This window comes from Poecilia mexicana, unplaced genomic scaffold (assembly GCF_051168715.1).
Source record: "Poecilia mexicana isolate PSO_F unplaced genomic scaffold, ASM5116871v1 scaffold_15, whole genome shotgun sequence".
Taxonomy (NCBI): domain Eukaryota; kingdom Metazoa; phylum Chordata; class Actinopteri; order Cyprinodontiformes; family Poeciliidae; genus Poecilia; species Poecilia mexicana.
In genome coordinates, this window is record NW_028263384.1 from 20,539,719 (window position 1) to 20,558,864 (window position 19,146).

Sequence of the window (19,146 nt, forward strand, 5' to 3'; positions counted from 1 at the left end):
CTGTCCCGGGTGCATCCCACCTCTTGTCTAATGACTACTGGAGACAGGATACCTTGCATTATTGGGTATTTATTATAAAGATATACAGAGAAACTGGCCTGGAATCAATCAATCTTCATTCAATCCGATCTTCTTTTGATCAGTGAACATGCTATAGCTTAGCATCATAAGGTAGCATCAACAGCAACACTCTTTTCTGTAGATTCCACGACTGAGGGAAGAAGGCTCAAAGGTAGCAACACATGAAAACTGAATTAGGCTATTTGAGCGCTTGGTTTAGGAAACGGGAAACAAAAGTGAGAGACATTTTTGTGCCTCATTGAGGCTGCCAGAGAGCAACAGAGAGCTTAATACACAAAGTCATAATAGAGTTGATAAAAGCAGCCCAATTTCATCCTTCTAAGGTGACACGATCCACCCATAGTGTCACCTAACATGGAGGGTCAAGAAATCTCGTAATACAGGACTAAATGATTTAGTTTTTCCTCTAAAATAGTGTGAATCCCCAAGGTACGGCAACTTCTCTCTCCACACCCAGCATGTTGTCGCCTCTGCTCTTAACATAAATAATTAAGGACCACTCAGCAGTGAGAGTATTTTTGGAATAATGTGGGGTTTTTTCTCCATTCTTCTTATAGAGAATTCGTAATTAACTAAAATCGGTGCCGCAAATTAAACTACAGCCTGTATATGTGCTCAAACATTCTGATCAGTTTATCTCTAGTTGCTAATTTTTTAAAACCATAGACCATAAGTGATGGCTTAGCACACTGCTTAGTGAGGCCAAGAGCATAAAGAGCTCACTCTTTGTCTCGGCTCACAACAAGCTTTATGTCCTGGTTGTCACCATGACAACCATGTCATCCCTTCAACATGAGCAGAAATCCCATAAACAAGAGTCAGTAAGAAAATAAGTAATCCACGCTGGCTAACACCAACACAGATGATGACTGTGGACCCTTCCACTCCCCTCCCCCATTTAAACCAATAGTCAACGTCGTGATCCGTTATCGTTCTTCCTGGGGGGGTCTGAGAGGTTGTGGATCTGGGCTGAAGTCGGTAAAGGCACACCGTGTGCGGTGGATAGCCATGTCTTTCATTTCTGAGATAGGATAAGAATTGGGTCAAACTCAAGAGTGTGTGTCAGAGACAGGAGAGGGAGTGAGCATACACATAAATCAGTTTGTAAAAGCCAGTCAACGAGGATGGGGGGGGCGAAGGGGAGGCATTAGTGCTTTTACAGAATAAACCATCGACTCTCACTGAGCAGATTTGTTCGACTCAGATTAAGAATAATTTTCTAATCTGGTTTCTTTTGCCTTAAAATCATGTGTTGTTTTCATGTCTTTATTAATAAAGCATATTGCTTCTTTTAAGTTGTTGTCTCCAACATGTACCCTTAGTCCATCTCTTTATCCGTTAAGTATTGCACAACAGAATTATACTATTGCACTGCATTCACTTCTGCAATTTTGCTCACTAACTAAAAAGAGCCTATTAAGTTCCCAAAGACAAATGGAGAAGCCACCTGAACAAAGGAAGCGAAGACAATAGTAATAAGTAAGATTCTACACTAAACTGGAAAAAATGAAGTCCAAAGACTAAAAAAAAAACAAAAGAACAACAACTACAACAAAGAGAACAAGTGGTAGGAAGAAAGGCTGGGTAGGTTTTCCAGTCTGTGATGAATCACAGCTCTCAGCAAAGTAGAGCAAGCAGATATGTCAGGCAGCATGAGGACTGCCTGTTAGTGTCACAGGAAAATATCTGCTCAACAACACAGATATCCCTCCACAAGACAGCTTCTTCTTTCTGATTTAATTTGCAACCAGTAAAAAGATCTACCAGTCCCCAGACTCAAACAAAAAATATCATTTGAGCTTCTGAAAACAACTGTAGACTACGAATAGAGGTCTTTTGTAGTGTCATCATAAACCCCTGAGATGAGTCATCTTACTTATTTTCTTAAAAAGCACATAGATGGTAGGTTTTTGAGCACATGCCAAATGTTTACTTGAGATTTAATGTAAGACAGCTACATATATTTCCATTTATACATCAGTGAGAGAAAAAAAAAAAGAGAAGGGACAATGAAAATAATCAGTTCAATTGCTATTTACTAAAAACTCTTAAACTGTTTAAGAGTTTCAGTGAAGTTTGAAGGTACAACTGTGGTGGACATGAGTGGTTTGCCTGTATCAAGGTTCAATCAAGGTTTTTAAAAGGTTCATGTTTCTAGACCGCTAAATATGCTTCATCACATCCTTCCTATGGTATAAGGTCCTGTGAATACGAGTAGAGTAAAGCCTAAACTGATGATCTGTATGCTATAAAGTTTGTCTTAGGAAGCGTCAGTCATTAATTGTTTTAGCCCATCACATTTAATGTGGAAGATGTTCCCGGTCTTTAGTGTTTTGGTTCTTGTTTCCTTTAAATATTTGTGGATTTAATTTCAATCAATCAATCAAATTAAATCTCTCATTAAAATCGATGCACATTTTTGTCCATTTCTGATGTTTTCTTGTTCTTCATCTTCACACAAACATTTCCTCTGTCCTTTAAAGTTATATAACCTCTGTTTATTTGAGGTTTTCTGTACTTGCACCACATATTAATCTTTGCTTAACTCATTAGCTCTTAGTCATTGTTGTTTCTGTTTTTCCTTGTTTTTGTCTGATTGTCACCCTCACAGTTTGATAAGTGCTCAATAAATAAAGACCAACTGACTGAGACTGACTGAAGGAAGAATTATTTGCCTGTTTAGAAATAGAAATAGAAATAGAAATCATGGAAATATTTAAAGAGCAATTGGGAATCTACAGAGTTATAATTCCATTACTACTATGAAGAGCAAAATGAGAAAAAGGAACATTATTCTGTGCAATAATCATATAAGAATTACTACTTAAGAAGTTTATTCTAGATTTTTGTTTACGTCTAATAATACATATAACTCTCCCAATAAATATGCCAGGATAAGATTGCAGCATAAGAATTCATTACTGCACTTTTAAATAAAATTTGTTTGATCATTTTATAGATTTTAATAATACTTTTACTCAAGATAGTTATGATGTATGAATTTCATAACGGCCTAAGCTTGCGCTATGTCTTCTGTTGACAAGTAGGTCAGATTACACCAGACATCCACACAGGTGTGGCCAAACGAAGACTTGAGTGCCGTCTCGATGGATTAAAAGGTGCGGCCAAACAGGCTGCTGTGAACAGCCCACATGGCCCTTGTTTCTACGTAAACAGACCGTGACTGGCCGTAAACCTGCATGGCGGAGCATTATGGGAGAAACGGGCAGTGGAACTATAAAATGAGTGAAGTGATTAGTTTAAAAGCCAGCAGTGGAAATAAAAATCTGTCACAGACACAGAAAAAAAAAAAAAAAAAACTTTACAAGCCACCATTTGCTTCAAACTAAATAACTTACGGAAATCTGATGTTTATTTATAATTATTGAGTACAAAGAATTGCAGTGTAAAGGAAGTGTAACGTTATAAAATGGACGGTTTATTTTTCCAAGCATTTCTGAAGACAAAAACAACCATAAAAGTGACGAGTTTGAATTTACACCTTCATTTAATTGTATTTTTCTTTTCTTGATTCAGTTTAGTCTTATGAAATATGGCGGATTGGAGTAAACAAAGAAGTTTCCTTACAGGAGAAAACTACTTTAAACCAGGAAGAAGATTTTAAAAAGTTGGGAACAAAAATAGATTTATTATTTCTCAACATCAGCAAACTTGCTAGTTATGTAGGGAAACAAAAAAAACAGAGATTCGTTTCTCTTGTCTAAAACTACCCAGTCATGTGTTTCATTACATGGTTTTTAACTTTACTGCCGCCTGCTTTACACCAGGAATTCTGTTCTTCTCCTACCAGTGGCATTGACACCGGTCTAGTGGCAGATCAGATGCAATGGGTCAGGTGAGGAAACCGACACTGTTTTCCTGTTTGAATTGCAAACCTGCCATTGTAGCTTGTAAGCTGACCAAATTTACCTGCCCCTTCATGAATTTCCAGGTGCTGGTGCTAATTTCCACAAGTAAAAGCACATGAAAGCTTTCAGTCAGTCGATTTTACCCACTTGACCTCTTTGCTTGGCTTTTGGGAGTTGGAGAGAGCTTATCCCCCTTGAGTCGCCTCTTTCAAATGACTTTCATTTGAATATTACCAGACGGAGGGTGGACAAGCGAGGAAGCCGTCTTGCATCCATCCAAACACAGGAAGTATTTTGCCGTGCCTGCAGCTGTTCAATTACCAGTGCTTTTGCAGTGATCACAGTTATTATTGCTCTTATGAAAAAGGCATCAAAGAGAGTCGGCTGGGACCGCGGTGAATAAAGGAAGACTCATGAGTGGAGTCGAGAGGCAGCTAATAAGGCATCCTGGCCTGTTGACTGCTGCCCATCCTTGAAAATACACCCAAGCTTTAATGGTGCTGACCTGATGGCTCATCTGCAAGTTAAAAAAGCCAGCCAGACTCATCATATTCATGTGCAAACGGGCAGGCTAACAGCAGGTGCCACGAGACACCCTCCCTCCCCGTTCAAACTGCTCTTTTATCCCGTTAAGCACTTGGTCTATTCAAAAATACACAAAGACATATGGAGATGGCTTTAAGTGGCAAATCAGCGGAGCTGCTGTGCCAGAGAACGTACAGGAGGTTCAGAAACGAGGCGCTGCTCTGAGATGTTTCCCTAGAAGTGAATCTCATGACCGGGACTCAGTTGCCACGACAGCCAGTGTTGTGAGGGAAGCAATTGTGCTCATGTCTGTGCATGAAGAGAGAGCTAATGTGGGGAGATCAATACAGGCGGAAACTGCTGAGGCCAGCAGTCTGCTGCTGTTCTCCACAAACCTGTCTGACAAAGGCAGCTGCCAACCTGGATGCCATGGCGCTCCTGTCTAAGTGCCATTAAGGCTCACTTTATAACGCTTCATAAAAAGTGATGCTTCAGTTAGGCGGACAATTACCTGTGCCGAATCTTTTATATGGGCACAACAGAGCCGGATTTAAGAGTAAAGATGGCAGAAATTATAAACACAACTGCCTTCTGTTCGCATGTTCACGCCACACCCTCTTCACTTGGAATAAAGCAGTTGACACAAACCAGTTATACAAAGGTGTGTCGCAAAGCCCCATGCTGACGACGGCTGTTATTTGAAACCCTAACTGATATTTTAGTTGACTACTCAGTCTGGTTGGAGCTCGAAATATGTGAATGACACAAAGGCGAGCGTAGGCAGAGTGGGACAGAGGGAGAGGCTGTTCCAGCGTGAGGCAATTCTTTTATTTAATAGCAAAGTCAAATTATATGGAAATGAATAAAATGACCATTAATGCTTGGGTTAATGAGGCTTTAGTTAAAGCAGTGCTACATTCTGAAATAAAGCTGCTTGGTAAAAGTGTGAAAACACTCACACAAAGCACTACAACCGGCCCCACACTCAGCTGCTACAAAGACGCAGTTGTTTTTCCTCTAATCATGTTTCCGAAGTGCTCAGTATTCACCTCGCACTTTCAAACAGGGGCCTCGGAGGGAAGGAAGCACCTCCTGCCTGTTGAGGAAGTTTGCTTTTTCAGAACAAATTCACACAAACATGGCGAAGTCTCCTCCACGTCAAAACACAAGAATCGGTCAGAGTGAAAGGCGAGACGGGGGGAGCTCGTTGCTGGAGCGACAGCAGCCACATTTGCAAAACTACGAACTTCACCGGCCTTCAGACGCAAGCTGATCATGAAGTGTTCAAGCGTACGACCTCAACAACAGACGATTGTGACATTATGTTCACGCAGAGACTTTAAACTGAAACAAACAAACTCCACTCTGACTGTAAACAGAGGTGAGGCCTTCCAAAGTACACGGAAAACCCCCCCTTCAGCCAACACTGAAACCTTATCTCTTTGGTCATGTGTCTGTAGGGTCAGAGTACCAACACTCAACCCCCCCGCCGCCGCCATCAACAGCCTCAATTATAGCCTTACAACTACATATTCCCATATACGTACCCCGGTTAATGAAAGCAGTTTTAATGCAAAGAGCTTTCACGCAGAAGCTGAAAGTTATATAACACAAACTTTTTAAGCTCATTGCTCCACTTTGGGCAGCAGTGAAGAGTTGGTATCTGCATGTGACATTCCTCGCTACTGAACAGCAGCAGCCCTGAGTAAATAAATGTTAGTTTACAAAAAAAAAAGTCTACTTGGTTTGAATCCTTGCACAATGAACAGTAAATTGTCTTATTTGTGATAAAGTTTAAGATGTTGCATCATTTAAGAACTAATTCTGGACATTCTCCATGACACCTACACAGCCTCTGTTACACCAACCCTCATTTTTCAAAAAGTAGTCACTTCAAAGCCATTAATTCCCAAACAGATAAACACAAAGTAGTATGTAACTACTACTAAAATCTGATTTTAGTATGTAACTAAAATCTGAAATGGGTGGGTTCAGAAGTCCCCTCACTTGTAAATGTAATCCTCAGTATAGATCCAGCTGCTCTGTAAAGGCTTCAGAGATCTTGTGGGGAACATTAGTGTTCAACAACCTATAAAGACAGGCCGTCCATCTGACCCAACAGACTGGGCAAGGCGGGCATTAATCAGAAGTAGCATATGGTAACTCTGGAGGAGCCGCATAAAAGCACAGCTCAGGGAGAAGAATCTGCTTGCTTGCATTTAATCATTGTGCTCTACAAATCTGGCCTCCATATACAGCAACTGATGAAACAAAACTATAACAAGCACTGCCACAAACCACAAAGACACAACAACCTGTGTTCTGGTTTGATGAGAATAGGAGAGGTGTTTTCACACACTGTGATAGGCTGGGTTTGATTTGGGATCAAAATTGCAACATTTGTTAAATTTTCAGCTGGTGCGGTTCGCTTTCACACTGCATTGTGTCAAGCGATCCAAAGCTCTTGAAGAACCAGTTCCCTTCCCTCGCTTGTGGTGGCACTGTACCAAGGACCACTTAAGGAAACAACACAAAACCTCCAAAAACAAGAAGATGAAAACTACCATATTCAGAGAAACAAAAACAGAGAGCGTCAGAATTTAGCGGTTGTAGGATTTCTCTTTTGTCATTGGTAAACAACCACAAGCCACTTGTCCTGCTAATGCTAGACATGCATTTGTTTTGATTGTATTTACCCAGAATACCTTGTGCTACAGTCTGTTTACTGCTTTTGAACTGGTCTCCTGTCCGCTTATGATTCACATATGAATACACTCAACGTATCCAATTTCACTTCAACCGAACTGAGATCTAGGTTTTTAGACAGACCACATTTCGCTTTTCTGGTCCATATCAGAGTATGTCACGCATTCAAGCCTCTCCAAACACATCTTATGAAGATATTTGTTCATAAAAGTAATATTAACATAGCCATAAACCTCAACCTAACCTATTGTTACATACAAGCTTGTTGGCCTGTATCCTCGTCGACATCCACGCATGCCATTATTTCAGCCAAAAGTGATAAGACAAAGACCTATTGTGACACAGGACACAGCCGTCTTCCCCTCTTCCTTTCTCCCAATCAAGGAAACGCTCATGTCACTGTTGCCTTCAGTAAGGCGGCCCCTAATGGGCTGTGTCTTGAGTCCACCCATCAGAAATGAGGCAGGCGCTCAAGACGGTGAGGATCAGAAAATGGGAGGAAGGAGGGAGGGATTCAGCTCACCACAGGGACCAAAACGTCCAGCAATCCAGAGATGTAAGAGAACAAGTGGAGCAGAAAGAGAGAGTAAAACGACAGCATTTAGGCAAAAGGCACACTAAAACTGACCAGGATTCTGAAATAAACGCCCAGTAATTTTCTTGCTTTTAGTATATCTCTCAACAGGTGACAAAAACGTCAAGTTTACAGCTTCCTGAAAGAGACGTGAACTAATGCAAGACATCAGAAGGAGCAAACAAGCAGACAGTCTAAAAACAACAGAAACAAAATGACGCCCACAGAAATGTAAAGAAGAAGGCAGCAAACATGAAAGCGTACAATGTCTCAGAAGGCTTTTACATTTGCAGCTGAAATTCAGAGCCGCCACGCATGTTTGATCAGCAGAATGTCACAGACCCAAAAAGACAGCGAACTACATCCTCCTGGGGACGTCCCCCTAAATCACGCAGGGGCTGCGTGGGTGATCACTCCGGCAAGCTACTACGGAAAGGCTTCGGCTTCATGATTCACACAGGTCAGCGTTACCAGAGAGCTCAGGCTCCATTAATTCATCTCAAGTAAATAAAACTTTGGAGTTTAACAACCTAAGCTGACCGATGCAAAACAAGAAGGAAATCATATTGTTCAAAAATGTCTACACTTTAATTTAGCTGATAAGAAGAGACGTCAACTTATAATCAGTTTTTGTGAGAAGCAAATCAGTGCAGAAGGAGCCCTGCAGCATAATTATGGGAAAAACAGTCACTTCAGCGGCTCAATCACCAACTTCCTGTTTCTGCCTATGAATTTACATTACAAGAATAAGGGCAACTAAAAATTCAGCTGCTTAATCTGTCGGTATAATCAAAGTCACATTGACTTGGTAATGACAGGGTTCTGAGCAAATCAGAGTCACAAAGCTGTGAGGTTTTTTTTTTTTTTCCCCCATTCAGTTGATTCATTCAGGAGAAATTAGGTTCAGCCTGTGTTGAGCAATCGGCAAAACGTTTCTGCCACACGGATCGGCTTTCGAAATGAATTCAAATGCCACAGACGCTCGGCTGCGGTGAATTCCAGAGGACTCAGCCTTTCATTTGCTCCGGGCCAAAGTGCATAGTCCTGTGATAAGAGATAATAGAACGGCAACATTTTAAGCTGACGACTGGTGCCAACCCGTGTTCGGAAAGTCAATCAGTCACACTTCACGAATAAAAGAAGTTTGAACCAAAAAATATACTGTCTAATGTGGCATGGTCATTTGGTATTCCGTTTTGTGGTTTTATTTTTACATCCTGATTGGAGCACCTTCCTGTTCTGTCGTCAACACAGTACAAAGGAACAGCTACCTCATTAAAAACACAATAAAGAGTTTACAAAGTTGTTAAAGCCAAGAGGAAAGTTCTGTGGTGTCCTATTACGGCTTAGAATATATTTGATACCAGACACCGTGGAAGGAAAATACTCCAAATGTTAATGGAACATGAACTTTCAAACTTTTTTTTTTAGAACGTGTAAACTATAAACAAAGCTGCTGGAGACGTTCATCGTCAAGGCTACACGATGAAAATCTGAAATTAGAAGGAGAACATAATATCACATATCACGCGAACTGGAAGGAAATTTCAGTTTCAAGTTACACCATCATCAGGCAAACTTTCTCACCCTCAATTCAGCCAGTAACCTTTTCAAACACTGTGGGCCAGTCATGGGTCGGTGTAACATTCTTGGTTTTGGTGGCATTTTTAAAAGGAAAAACAAAATGATCTAATTTTTGTTTATTACACTTTTTTTGTATTATTTTTGTTGGAATTACAGAAAAAATACAACAAAAACTACAGAATTTAGTTGTGGTTTCCCAGTGTTTATTGTGCATAACATTACCATGTTTTGCAGTTCTGGTAATTTTTGAGTAACAATGAGAGTAGAACATGATGACATTAGTTGGTCAATGACTTGAAGGTAGTAGTTAACCTTCAGTTGGACATGTTGCTTACTGTTTTGCAAAGGGAGTTTTAAAACTGTCTAACGTGGAACAAAACACTGATATGTGGTGTTTTTTAGTTTCCATGCCTTAGCTGTAGTGGAAACTAGTGAATATGTCTTTCACACAGCTGACTGGCAGTGCACAGCAAAAAAGGCAATATGGAAAAAAAAATAGTGGCACTATAATTTAAACTAAAAAAACAATATGATAAAAAGGGCATTGGCTGAGATTACGTAACTTTTCCCCACAAGCGGGTTTGCAAATAAAACCCTGAATATTCACAAAATTCTGTTTCCCACATACTAAGTTAGAAAGAGTTGTGATGAGTCTGTTCAAGTATATCTAGGAACAATTCAACTCTGACATTATTTCACATCCGTGTTGTCATTAAATTCATCTGATATCACAATACTCTTGAGCAGCTTCTTTCTATTCGTAGCAATGGGCTTTAGTAAAGTTCTGGCAGCCACCAAACCCCTTCAGAAGCTGCTCGACACTGAAACATGGTTCACAAGAGGGTAGATGCGAAGGTATAACAAAACAAAAGCAAAGACAACAGATGCTTGGAACACAGAAATTCTGGCAATAAATTAATGGCTGACTGGCAACATCTGTTCCTTTTATTGTCTGCGTTTGACCCTCAGGGTCCACTTGCCTTTGTCTTCCACTAAAGATTTAACAACTGGCAAGTATGAAGAAAGCGACAACTTTGATGTACAGCGAAGTCGCCACCTCACAAAACGTGAACGAAAATTTCTATAATTTATTGATCAAGTACACAGAGAAACCTCTGAGCACGCAATAAATTTTAGATGAGGTTTGTACAATTCAGCGAGTCCAAAAGTGACAGACAGCAAGAAAAAAGGCTTAAACGGCCAACGAGACTTAACATATCAAAGAGTGCCGTATTGCTTGCTATGACTGGGAAACATAGATTTTTTTTCTTATAACTTCACCAAGTAATCACCATTTTACATGTAATATATTAACCGACGGCTACAGTTTTACGCTTTAAATAGGCAATAAAATAAATCCTACACATGTAATCCAGGTTTTCTGAAGCGGGGTTGTATACGGCATTCTCAGATACAAAAAAAAAGTTACAAGATGTTTTATTCTGACTTTTATTGCATCAATTCAACCCACAATGTGAATGATTTACACCCTTTTTAACAACTGACCCATTTTTTTTTTTTTCTAGGATGTACTTAAGCTATACTGTGAAAAATATGGTTACGTGACTTCAGTAAATATCGTCTAGCGCCAGAAGCGAACCCAGTGATTTTAGTTTGATCAGTGATTGTAATTTTATATTTCTACATGTCACCAGCTCAAAAGAGGGATCAGAACAATAAAAAAAACCTAAATGGATATGAATAACTTAAATTGTTTGCAATATTTGAAGTATTTTTTTTTACAATTATATCCATAATACCCAGAGAATTCAAATGCTACACAACATTTTACATGGGTACAAAGTGATTTATTCAGGGTTACAAAATAGAAATAGATTGAGATGAAATCGCAAAGGAACTTTACACATTTAGCATGTGGACAATCTTCCTTGACATTACCACCTGGAGCGAAACTAAATAAGTATTCAATCACCTGACAACAGCAAGTTAGAGTGAGTTAAACAACTCTAACTTGCTAAACCAAACAATAACATCACTAAACAAATGAGGCTTGCTCATATGCAAAGAATGTAAAAACTAATATGTTCATTATTGAATTTTGGTCCCCAGGCAGAACTGGCCACTCATCTCTGTAACAATGACGTAGAGCCCCAAATTTCATGCTTTACCAGAAAGACAAAAATTAAATTAACCAGATAAATGGGAGCATATTGATGTAAAACTCTTCATTTTTAATTTTGTACAGTTACAAGTATTACAACTGTAAATTATTTCGTATCCCAAATAAATCAAACATTTCCAAGCAAATTATTTTTTTTATGCATAGTAATGTATGCAAAAGTAAACATAGTCTCATTCTTCAGAAACATAACTAGAAATTGCAAGTTTTGACACATATATCATGTTAATCGCCCCCCCACCCTGCTGGCCTGGAGTGATCTTATGCTTGTCCCTTGATAAATAAAATGTCCTAAAAGGTGTAACAATGTAAAGCAACAAAGCTATCATTTTAGCAAGAATATATATTCTGCTACTTTTCACCTCTAGCATTATATATATTCCATTTGCAATATTTTAAGTATACATCATTTCTTTTAAATCCTGAGCAAATCAGGACTTTTTAAAGATTATTAACAATTTTCTATGTATAAACCTTGTAAGTGAATTCAATATTTATCTTATTGTTGATCAACGCAAATACAAGGGTGAAGTTTTGAAATATTCTGTGTGAAAGGATCAATGCTCTAAGGGGCCATGTATGGCCTGGAACCTATAAGCAGCTGCTTGTTTCGCTTGTACCTTGGTCTGGCTGCGTATCTAGTAAAAAGCACTGCCAGAACATATTGACTCAATTATAAAGACTACCATATTAGTTAGTGAATAATTTAAATACTTAACACCTTGTAAAAGTATATTAAAACCTATTGGCATATGGCACAAGCAAAGCAACCACAGTAGACATATTTTTCTACACCAACATTGTAGAGCTCCGTATCTGGGACAATCTTGTGATAATCCATTACATCATGTGCCTAGCTTAGCCACCGTACCTCATAACCTCTGGTGCTGTCAATACATACCATGAAATATTCAACTATTTATAGATACCAAAAAAAGGAACGAGTGTCTCACATCAGAACCAACAAAAGAACAGACTTAGTATTGCTTTGTGCTACAACTTGAGATAAAATGAGTCGACCAAGGCGGTTTTAATGGAGCAATTAAGACTAAGAGCCAGTAGGAAAAAAGATAAGCTGAAAGTGCTGTTCGCACTGAAATCCAATATGCTTTGTAGCGTCTTGCTTGAAGACCACAACTTACAAGAAACCACAGCACTAACGCAGCGATGAACACAAAGTTAGTAGGAGGCAAATTATCCTCAGCAATTTCCGATAAACAACACTGGTAACTAAGTAACTTTACACCCGTTAGTTCACCAAGTTTAGTTCCCTATTTAGTGTTGTAAGTTCACTACATGTTTCGTTATCAGTCTCCCACAGCACAACCGTGAAAAGAAGTAGCGCTAGCAGTCGCTCGATGAGTCAGTGAAGGTAAATCTGCTGCTAGCTTTAGCATGACATTTAAACTATTTAGAATTACGTAGCGACAAAAAATATCGCAAAGTGTCTGCCGAGAGCTGTTCTCTGCTTCTGTAATTCAGTCTCTGTCCTCTTCCCGGAGAAAACAGAGAAGTAACGTTAACTAGGTGGCCACATGCTGTCGCTTGATCTGCCATGCTGGCTCCTCTAAGCAAAGTCACTTGACCAATTTTACTTTTAGCTTGTTCGCAACGCTAACCCTTTTCCAGCCGAGCACATTTTGATCCCGTAGATTACAGAAATGTGTATTTTTAAAAAATACTTACAATCATGCACGTCGCTACCCTGGAGCGGTGTGTGTAAAAGCAGAGTTTAATTCAGATGTCTGTCTCTGTCTCACACAATGTCAGAGATCAGATCAGCAGCTGCTTCCTCCATACACGCAGCGCGCAGATCACACAGCGCACGGCAACGCTACCAAACCCCTCGCCGTCGTCATGGCAACAGGTCCACTTCAGCCAATCACAACCCCTCCCCTCCTATCTCCCCTGGCAACTGCCGCAGCGCTGGAGCGCCGCGAACGCGCACGCCATCCAGTTTTTTGCATCGTGCAATGTTTTTTTTTTTTTTTTAGTTTGATCTTCCAGCGCTCACAGCTTTCAGTGGGAGGAGAATGTGTTTTTAGAGCCTTTTAAACCCGGTTCATTGGAAAGCATTAATGGGTTGATTTGTCTGTTATTAAAGAGTGAAAGCAAAGCAACCGGACGGGTCCCGCGTTATTCAGGGCAGGCTGCACAAACACCTCGGGGCGGAGAGAAAGGATGTGTCACCGCGCCCTGCCTCATGACGATAGTGGACCCTCAACTGGGCCCCTCCTAGAGTAAACGATGATGGGGGGGGGAGGGCATGACCCCTGGACAAACATTTGATAGACAAAATAGCATCAAATTATTGAAAAAAAATTGCAGCTCTCTAGAGTACTTTACTTAATTAACTTATTTTATCAATATAAAACACACACATCTGTTTATTTTTAAGTCTGAACACTTGTGCCACTATTACCCCTCAGGGAACTTGGCAGTTATAGGTTAGTATCTTTGCCTGGGTATCATTAGAGGCCAGCTTTACTGGCCAACTGACTTCACACCAAACTGTAACTTTCACATAATGGTGATGCCTTACTCATCTCAGCCACTCCATTTTATAAGCGCACATGAGTAGCTCTCTGTGAACTGATCTAATAGCCTCTCTGTTTTCTTTTAACCCCAAGTGCCTACCATGCAGTGGCACTGTAAATACTTCTGAAACAGCGTCGGTGCGCATGTTGCACTTCCTCTTCGCTGAACCGGACAAACAGGCTTGGGTAGCAGTGGTGTGTTTTGTGCTGTCATGTTAACGTGAATGGCAGGAAGACAGCCTGAAAAATGTATGCCAATCAATTATGTTTTCTCAATGTTTTTTTTTTCAGTATAAAGTTTACATAATGAAAAATATCATATTAAAGAAAAGGGTGAATAATTAAATTAAAGTGAAGACATCTTTTATTTATTTTTTCGTCTTTGAGCATTTGCATCTTTTTCTATTGAGCACTGAGCTATTCTTAGGGCCAGCAGGCAGCATCCAGTCTGCCCCATTTTTCCTTTTCGTATCACTCCCAGGGATGATGATGAAGTTACAAAGCTGGCGAATGAGAAATAGGAGAGCAAGATGCATTAATCACCACGGAAACAGCTGATTGAGGATGACTTAAAAAGACAGACCCATTAGTCTGTGTGCCTGCATTGGTGCTAATCTGATTGTGAAACTGTTAGGCTAAAACAACATAGTCCATTGACCACCATCAGTGACTTTCATAGTAATGCTATAGAGCTCTTTCTGATCTGTAAAAAGATGGCAACTTCATGGTTATCATGCTGTACAAGATTAGCAAAATAAGAGTACTGCACACAGCTCAATTAATGTTAAGAGTACTGTGGAGAAAAACTGAATTACAGACTATGAGCGGAGTTCATGGATGGCAGTAAAAGTGTGACTGATGAAGGGATGAACAATGGGGATGCTAGTCTGTGATGGAGAGTACTGACCAAGCATGAATAAGGGGGCAGTGTGTCTTAGAAGTCAGCCAACAGTGCCATAGTGGTCAGGAGGCCTGCTGCTTTAATGGTCCATAAATCTGTGTGGACTGGCTGGTCTGATGCTGCCCCTCTGAGACCCTCTCATGCGGAAAATGAATCACACCATTTTTACGGATCGCAAGTGTGGAAGCTCTCGCCCTCCCTTGCCCTGCTTCCAGCGAGCTGATAGGAGTGCTCCATTTTAGCAGGCCTGCAGCTCATAAAAATCTCTATTAAAGACTACCTGTGTTTGTGCACTGTTCTTCATTCAGTCCATCCTCCTGCCTTTGTTGTTCTTTCTTTGTTCTCTCTTTACACTTTTGCTTTCTGGAGTGTGAACAGAGACACTTTGGCACACAGTCAGTAATAGGGTGTAAACCTCCAGGGTTAATCACAGTCCAGCCGAAGCCCGTTTGAATGTATTCTTCAGTCAAAAGTACTTCTAAATTTAAGCCAAAGGAACAGGTGTAGCATGAAGAATAATTTTTGCGTGCAACAATGATTGATTTAAAAAAATACTAATGAATAACACACAATTGTGGCAATTGTGGCCTTTTTCTCTGTTATTTCAAAAAACAATTAAAATTTTTTTATCTCATAAGTCATTGGTCAAAGTCAAATTCATTTACATAGTACATACAAGTGCTACACATTTAAAATAATCAAATGAGATATAAGCAAAGGAAATCATTAAAAAAATTTAAAAAGAAGCATAAAATGACAAACTAAAAAAATATAATTAGAGTAGCTAAATAGAGACTATTAAAATAGCATTAAAATAGTAGAAACAAGATGAGATAAATGTATTGATAACTCTCTCGAGGTCTCTAAAACCAAGGAATGGCTTCACTTTTGCAAGTTGCTGGAGAAAAAAGAATTTTGATTACAGTATCGACCTTCTCACCAACAGTTAGGTTACTGTCAAACTTCACTTCCAATTTCTTCACAAAGGTTTTTTTTTTTTTTTACATAAATTATCTAAGGTTCCAAATTGTAGGAGTATCACAGATCAAACATAATGACTTCTGTTTTCTGTTCATTTAAAAGAGGAAAAATTGAAGGCATTTATGACAGACTAACTTTTGGTGAAATGACAGCTGAAGGCCTTATGGAGTATATCTGTACCAGTTTGCTCATCTAGGGACCTACAGTTTTGCATATCTATGCTAAACTGTTCATTTTATATCAGATTGACTATAAAAAGGAATTATTAAGTCTTGCTCTGAACTTTGACTGGGCCATTCCAAAAACTGAACATGCTTTGATTTAAATACCATAATAACTCTGGTTGTTTTTGTTAGTTGTTCTGTTGGAAGTTGAAACTCCACTCCAGACTCAAATGTTTCACATTCTCTAATGGGGTTTCTTCCCTGTTTTTAGTTTAATTGATCTTCTGGCCCATTTTATCATGACCAGCTTCTCTATTTTAAGTGAAGAAAAGTATCTGTATAGTGTCATTGCCACATCTTATCATGAGGACAGGGTTTTACATGAAAACCAAATAGTTCAATTTCTTTGGAATACACTCATATTTATACAAACAGTAAATTACACAAAAAAGATGTCACATTGCCTCTGTGACCTAAAGAACTGGTATTATGAAACATACTTCCACTTTGTTGTAATTTAACCAAACACAAGTAGCAATTCATTAGGTTGGTTTCAGTTTATTTTTCTACTTCAAGACTCTCTAGAGTGCTCTATTAAAAGAATTTCAGCAAACCAACAGACAATCTGATCCCTGACCTAATTAGGTTGACCCCCATTTGAATTGTGAAGTGGAAAAGATTCTCAAGAGAATTAGGGTGAACACTGAAGAAGGCCAGTATGCACCGGTGTTCATGTAGAAAAATGTAATTTGCATGTGTGCACTATTGCATGGATACTTTGTGACATGTCATTTTCCTAGATATATGCGTATTCTCTGGGTGGTAGCTGGCTGAGCAGGTAGTATTTGCATTCTCCTCACAACATGATGTACAACTGACTGTGAAGTTTCGGAGGCTGCCCAAGGACAGGACATACTCCAGAGGTGTGCAAATCACACATAATTGCTTTGGAGAGCAAGCCTCTCTTGTGAAGGGAGACAGCTCTAAGCAAGAACCTCATACTGCTCATTTTTATCTTTAAGTGTCCCCTGTTAAATCCCACATTAAATACATAGAAGCTAATTACAAGTTTTTAGTCTGAGACAGTAAATGTGAGTTGAACACGCCCTCTGACTACAAGAAGAGCATTCAGGTGTGGTCAGCTGGTTTCCACTGTAGCGCCTTGGCCTTTTGTTTCTTAGGTTTGTTTTCTCTAGAGGGTCTCTGAGCCACTGCCTGCAGTTATTCACAACTGAAGAGTATGTTTGCCTACAGAAGCCTTTGTTTGACTATCCTTTCTGCCAGCCTCGTCTCATGAATTGTGTCAGCAGTGTGCTGATTGTCTGTTATCTGGCAGCAGATAAGTGCCTACTTTAACACAAAAGCAATAAAATCTAACAGGTAAGACAGAGAAATGATCTCTTCTTACAGTCAAACAAATGTGCCATAATTCTCTATTGATTCTCGCCTGTGTAGATAAGGCTAGGTAAACTCTAGTATTAGCTGAACTAAACATGTGTGCAACTCTGGTGGAATTAACATGTAAACAATGGGATAAACTTTAAATAGCTCTTTTTTAAAAATATTTAAAGTGGTTATGTTAGCTTTAATTTGCTAAGACTGAAAATCTGTAATTTTTCTTTTGCTCTGCTGCCCCGGAATAAAATCAACCCATCCATTTTTATAACCGAGCAAATTCTCCTAAACAGCAAGACTAAGAAACACACCAGATAAAGTTGTGGTGACATCTAAGGGTTAAGTTATCAAAAATGTGCCTTGCTTTGAACATCTCACAGAGGACTCGTCCGTTCATCATCAGAGAACAGAAAGAAGAAGTGAAGAAAAAAATGTTTGTTCAGATGAGACCAAAACATTTTGGGCTGTTATGCAAAATTCTTTGTGTGGTGGAAAACCACAAAACACAATGCTGTCAGCGTAGAACTGAACAGAGTAGCCAAAACTTGTATTCAAGTAAAAGCAGCTCTACTTTGACGTGTCTTTACTGAAGTAAAAGGACATGTAGTAAGCCAAGAAATTACTTAACAGAAAGTAAAAAAGTATATGGCAAAAGAAATTAAATTAAAATTAATACAAAGACATAATATAAATGCAAAATAACAATTCTGAATAGAAGAAACATTTTTTCAATCCTTCCAAAGTAAAACTAAAGAAATCAAGACTTAGTTAATATATTATGCTAATATATTATGCTAGACCAGTGATAATATATACATGGCTTGCTGTATTTCACTCCAGTTGATACAACAGGCTCAGCAGATGGAAGGAAAAAACATTAAAATGATGAAGCACAAACAGGAAGTCTCATTTTTGCCATAAACTGTCAATGTGAGTCACATGGTTAAAACATGTTTGTTCTTCATTCAGAAAAGTTACTTGGTGAGAGTAGCCAGAAATGCAACTCATGTAAGAGTAGCAATACTTCATAACAATGTTACTCAAGTAAAAGTAGAAAGTATGGTGCAGCAAAACATGTAAAAGTGTATTATTTCAAGAAAATACTCAAGTAAAATATATCAAAGAAAGCCTTGACACTCAGGGCAGGTCCTCCTTCCAGCTGAATAACAAACCAGACCTCCAATGGAATGGTTTCAATAAAAGCATATCAATATATTAGAATGGCCCAGTCAAAGTACAGACAACAATTCCAGTGGAATTTAAGATCTAAATGTAATTAGAAGCTGTAGCCAGAAACTGATGGCCACTGATGGCTCACTAGTCACTCTGACGGTTTTGGTCTATTTTGCCAAAAAAAAAAAAAAAAAAAAGATGCATAAAAAAAATTTCTCAGGAAGTACAAAACCTCAAAAGACAGATTAAGCAAAAAGGTGAAGAATAAACAAATGTTTATCCTTTTCTCTCCAGTCATACACTAGCTTATGTTTGTCTGTCACATAAAATCCCATTAAAATACATTCTGAAGTTTGTGGTTTTAATGTGACAAAATGTAGAAAAGGTTCAGGGGAAAACAAAACTTTTTTGACACACTCAAGTCTAATATATATAATATTTAGCATATTATGGTGGGAACTTCTGATTTCCTTAAATAGCTACTATGCATAAAACAAAAATGGCAATAAGTTGTTA

At 38.9% G+C, this 19,146-nt stretch overlaps 1 protein-coding gene across 1 annotated transcript in view; it reads right to left on the minus strand.

The window, feature by feature from the left end:
* foxn2a (forkhead box N2a) overlaps positions 1-13,645 on the minus strand; it is a 29,355-nt gene extending 15,710 nt beyond the window's left edge. Inside the window, exon 1 of the mRNA XM_015009902.2 lies at positions 13,166-13,645. The gene's annotated coding sequence lies outside the window, so the exon portion shown is untranslated. The remainder of the gene's footprint in view (positions 1-13,165) is intronic.
* Positions 13,646-19,146: the final 5,501 nt, after the last annotated feature.